The sequence below is a fragment of the Mus musculus genome, chromosome 9 (genome assembly GCF_000001635.26).
Source record: "Mus musculus strain C57BL/6J chromosome 9, GRCm38.p6 C57BL/6J".
Taxonomy (NCBI): Eukaryota; Metazoa; Chordata; class Mammalia; order Rodentia; family Muridae; genus Mus; species Mus musculus.
This window is the reverse complement of record NC_000075.6, coordinates 14450772-14456458: the sequence shown is the minus strand read 5'-3', so window position 1 is coordinate 14456458 and position 5687 is coordinate 14450772. Positions and strand designations below refer to the sequence as shown.

The following is a 5687-nucleotide window of genomic DNA, read 5'->3' as shown; positions in this document are numbered from 1 at the left end:
CGTATCAGTCCTGAAACTGACTTTGTAGGCCTAGTGTCTCTGTCTCCCTCTGCCTCTGCCTCTCTCTGCCCCCTCTCAAGCTCTCTCTCTCTCTCTCTCTCTCTCTCTCTCTCTCTCTCTCTCCCTTTCTGCCTCTCTGCCTCTCCTCTCCCTCTGTGGTATCTACGTCTAGAATGCTGGGATTAAAGGTGTGTGCCAGCAAGCTCTGTTTACTTGGATGTTTTTAGTATTATCTTTCCGTCTGCTTCATTGTGGGCAAACTTGTGCTCAAACTGATTCTATGACTTTAAATATTTTTGTATCTCAATACTGATAAAAGTTGAAATATATATGCATTGCCCTCACCCTGTCTTTTTGAGATAAGGTTTATCCTTGTAATCCTGACCGTTCTGGAACTGAATCTGTAAACCAGGCTGTTCTCAAATTCATAGATCCACCTGCCCCTGCCTGCAGAGTGGGATTAAAGGCGAGGCGTGCAACCCAATGCCTAGCAAAAAGGCATTCACGTTCCTGTGTTTGTGCTAGTTTCTGGTTAAATAATTATCATTGTCTAAGTGTTCAGAACTTGAGGACCCTGCGATTTTCTTGTGTATTTCACGTTTAGAGGTGGTGGGGCAGAGGTAAAGTATGTCCAGCAAGAGCACAGACATGTTCTCTGTGTCTCACTTCTCTCATGCTCTGTCATGTGCTCCCAGTTAATGCTGAGGAATTCTAAAATAGTCTTATAGGTTCTATGAGCAGTTAGTGTTACAATATTGCTATTATAGAATTCTTTCTTCAACATATTCCTAGTTTGGCATGTCTCACATTGGGATTGTTTACATTCAAAGGAATCTGGGTGGGGCTATGTCAGCTGATAGGCAGTGATAGGTTGAGACTCCAGAGGGTGGGCAAGCACTCATTGCCTCAGGTCTTGATGGCTATAAAAGAAGAAGCCGTGAGGCTCCAGGCTCACAGGAAGAGCAAGTCCTCCAGGAGAAAGCTGCTCTCTGGTGTTGGATTGCCTTCTCCCAGGTCTCCATTGCATTGGTGCTGGGTAAGTCCTATCTCTCTTCACAACTTTTGGAAATTTGTTCTTGTGAGAAAATGACTAGTGGTAATAGTTGGTAAGATTCAATTATTCTACAAAGCATTGGAAAATGCTGGTCAGTCTGTGGCTTTCGTGTGCCAGCTTCATCTGAGAGTTATCTGTGCTCCTTTCTCATGAATGTGGCTCTGAGATCTGATTACTATTGGGCAGCAACTAGAGATGAGATCTGGGGATGGGTTCGAACCTGTAGAAAGAGTTTATTAGCTTTCAGGCATGCACACTGGGTGCTGGGGATCCAGTGTAGCACTGAGGTATTCTCAAGAGAACTTCTTTTGGGGGTAAATCTCTCTCTCTATGGAGCACAGTGGACTCAAAGCAAAGGCAGAAAGTCTAGCCACTCTTTGTAATAGTTTCTATCAAGGTCCTGGTTATTTATCTTAACTTGGGTAGAAACTCTTAAGGTCTATATCCGAAAGGAGAATTGTGATGTATGCCTAAACTTCAGCTTTTAACTGGGAGGTTTTTAGCTGTGAAAGCCAGGCCATTTTCTGATCCCACTGTTCTGGGAGGGCAAATGGGAAGTTCCTGGAGGATCCTCTCAGCTAGTGAGCATCTTCAGTGAGTGGAGATGGGTATAGGCTGCCTAGTTTGGATTTACCAGAGGACAGGCAGACCCAGCTTCTGGCTGAGACATCATTCCTTGCATCCTCTTTGGCCTAGGTGTGACTAGAAACAGAGACCATGCTTTGTGGACCCCAGATGAGGAACTTTGCGAAGTCCAGTTACAAGAGTCTCTCCAGTTATTTTGAGGATGATCGTTCTCTCTGGTGTCCTCTGCCAGCCTGGGCTGCAGCTCTCCATTGTTTTTCTTTTTCCAGTATTTTCCTCTTGGTTGTGCTGTTGAGTCTCAGGCAGCACCAGGTAGTGGTTTGTCACCAGGATCTCAATAGGCCTCACTGGTCTTAGGGCCATTTGTCAGGAGCCAGCTCAGTGGCCTGGTAACACACTGACATCATCTTTCTGATGTCCTTTTCCCCCATTGTTGTGAAGTCCTCTTTCTCTATACATATGGGTACTTATATGGTAGGAATAGCATAGCAGCTGTCCCATGTATAAGGTGGTGTGCCTTTCTTTTCTCTATCTGAGAGCCTGGATTAAATCAATCAGTTCTTCTCTCTGGGCTGAGATGCCTGGCCTGGGCTCAAATAGTTCCAGTTAAAGTAAGGACTGCAGCACCCTTGTACCTAATGTCACCTCCCCTGACGTGACATTCATAAATGAGCACCTGCAGATTGTTAGCAGGCAAGAGAGTAGCAGGGTCGATGACAATCATCTAGGAGAAGGGTCAGGTACTGGGTCCCACTGGCATTAGGCAGTAAGAATTCTGTTGTTCTCCGGAAGAGGCCTCAGCTGGTTTGTGGGGTGCTGTGGTCCAGATTAACTGGTGTTTGTTTTTGATTTTTGTTTCCATTAGAGTAGGGAGAAAAACACCCAGCTCTTAGATAGATGGGTCATTCTATGACTAACAGAGTCCAATCCTTGCAACACTTTGGGGTAATACCTCTTTCTGTGGCCTTGGTCTGGATTAGAGGCTTAGTGCTCCCCACCCCCCACCCCCCTCTGGCTTATATGTAGAAGGGTTCTTATTCCCCAAAAAACTGGTACCCAGAGACAGCCATACTCTGAGACAGCTAGAAAGACTCACAGCTGTCTTTAGTCTTTGTAGGTAGAATCAGAAGGCTGGCAGCCATCCTCTGAGACAGCTGCCTTTTTCCAGCCCTCAGCTGGAAGCCAAGACAGGCAGCCTCTGTTGTACAAAGCTGAGCTTTCTGCCCAGCATTCTGGAACCCAAAGTCAGCAATTCTTGTGGAAGTTTCTCAGTCACCCTTTTATAATCTAGTTCAGTTTTAGAGACTAGGAGGCAGTCATTTACATAGTGTAAGAATAGGTCCTGAGAAACCACTGATGGATTTTGCCCATCTCCCCAAGAATCGTTGTTATATGATCCATCAGTGTTTGTTCCTTGGAGAGAGGACTTTCATCTAGGATATATTTTTGGACAAATGGCAAGACAGGAAGTGTTCCTGGCTCTGTGTAAATCTAATTGCATCTTGTCGTCAAAGCAGGTGATGCTGGCTTTCAGTTTGGGCAAAATGTCTCCTCCCAATCATTTCTGCTATTAAACACCTTCTCGTGGTAACTGGAACCTACTTAGAATGTTATGTTTTTGTATACTTATTTTTAAAACTGTTTTACCTAAGATCTGCAGTCAACTGGGTGACAAAGGAAACCTTTTTTTTTTTTCCTTGAAGTACCTTCTTCAATGCAGACCTAGTGAAAATTATCTCCAGTCTTGCTGGCTAGTGTTGGGCACAAGGGAAAGCTCCGGTCCAGGCTGGGTTATATGGCAACAATCCCTTTGCTTACCCAACCTGTGGGGAAGTGTTTCCACTTCTCTCAGAGAGCAGTGAGTGTTGAGTTCTCCAGCTATACTTGTCAATGGTAGAAAAGGAAAGAGAGAGAGAGAGAGAGATGGAGCTTTGTCCTCCAGGCTCAGCCAGAGGAGCTTCCCCCTTCCCTGGGGGCTGCTTAGAGCAGACAGGGGGCAGAGGACATGCTCACTGGGGGACCAGTTTTTCCATCCTGTGTACCTTCCAATTAGAAGGCAAGGGGCAGAGCCAGCGGTGGTGGTACACGCCTTTAATCCCAGCACTTGGGAGGCAGAGGCAGGCGGATTTCTGAGTTTGAGGCCAGCCTGCTCTACAAAGTGAGTTCCTGGACAGCCAGGGCTACACAGAGAAACACTTTCTCAAAAACAAAACAAAACAAAACAAAACAAAACAAAACAAAACAAAACAAAACAAAAACAAAAGAAGGCAAGGGGTCTGAGCCTCCCCAATTCCCATACAGTGACCAAGGGGGACCAAGCGTGTGTGGGAATCAAGTGAGTGCTCCAGGAGTGGTACAGGGACTGTGCTTCATAGAAGCTGTTTTTCAAGGTAAAAAGTTCTGAGCAAGAAGAGGATGCCCTGGGAAATCAAGCCAGCAAGGCTTCTCTTTCCTTACATTTTCTTGTCTTTTCTTTTTATTATAGAGATTGGAAGGGTCTTGCTACATAGATAAGGGGCTGCTCATACCTGTTAGTCTCCTGAGAGCCATATTTAATCTTTAAAATGTTATCTTGTCCACCAGGAAACCAAAACCATAGGAAAAGAAAAGAAGGAACGAAAGAAAGAACTTAAGGACAGATAAGAGACTGAAGAAAATCCAACAGGAAGGCAGGGGAAGCTTACACAGAGAGAGACTAAAAGGTTCCTCTGAAAAGCCCAAAGCTCCAGACAGTCAGGACCCCAGGCTGAGCTCCTGAATTGCTGTGGCCATGACAGCCACTGAGCAGGATGGGTCCCAGAACCCAGGCTGTACAATCATGACCTTCTGCCCAAACATGGAAGAGTTCTCAGACTTCAACAAATACATTGCCTACATGGAGTCCCAAGGAGCACACCGAGCTGGACTGGCCAAGGTCATCCCACCCAAGGAGTGGAAAGGCAGGCTGTCCTATGAGGATGTCATGGCTATGGCAATCCCCACTCCCCTGCAGCAAGTGGTCTCTGGGCAGGCAGGCGTGTTCACCCAATACCATAAGAAGAAGAAAGGCATGACAGTGGGGGAGTATCGTGAGCTGGCCGACAGCAAAAAGTACCAGACCCCACCACACCTGGATTTTGAAGATTTGGAGCGAAAATACTGGAAGAATCGCCTGTTTGGGTCACCGATTTATGGTGCTGACGTCAGCGGCTCCCTGTTTGGTGAGAACACTCAACATTGGAACATGGGCCATCTGGGAAGCCTTTTGGATGTGTTGAAGCAGGATCACGACATAGTGATTGAGGGTGTCAACACGCCCTACCTGTACTTTGGCATGTGGAAGACCACCTTTGCGTGGCACACGGAGGACATGGACCTGTACAGTATCAACTACCTACACTTTGGGCAGCCCAAGACCTGGTATGCTGTGCCCCCTGAGCATGGCAGGCGCCTGGAGCGCCTGGCCAGGGAACTTTTCCCTGGCAGCTCCCAGGGCTGCCAGGCCTTCCTGAGGCACAAGGTGGCGCTCATCTCACCCACTGTGCTTAAGGAGAATGGCATCCCCTTTGGTCGCATCACCCAGGAGGCTGGGGAGTTCATGGTCACCTTTCCCTATGGCTACCACGCAGGCTTCAACCATGGCTTCAACTGCGCAGAGGCCATCAATTTTGCCACCCCAAGGTGGATTGACTATGGCAAGGTGGCATCTCAGTGCAGCTGTGGGGAGGCCAGGGTGAGCTTCTCCATGGACGCCTTTGAAGGCCTCCTGCAGCCTGAGAGCTATGAGCTGTGGAAACAGCAAGGGGATCCTGGAGCTATGGACCACCTGGAGCTCACCTCCTGCCCTGGGAAGGAGCTGACCCCTGGGACCTACACACTGGATCAAGGGAAGCCCACTTCAACCCGGAGGCATTACCATTCGGGACCCCTCAGGAGTCGGGTGAGCAGAGGCCACAACAGCTGTCCTTACACAAAGGTGCCCTCAAAGTCCCTGTACCTTTTCCCATTCAGGCTTTTGGCTCCTCAATCTACTCCGCAAGGGACAGGATTCTCCAAGCAAGCTTCTGGA

General features: G+C 47.7%; 1 pseudogene; it reads left to right on the top strand.

Annotated features, from left to right (window-relative positions):
• Positions 4437-5444, top strand: Kdm4dl (lysine (K)-specific demethylase 4D-like; annotated as a pseudogene).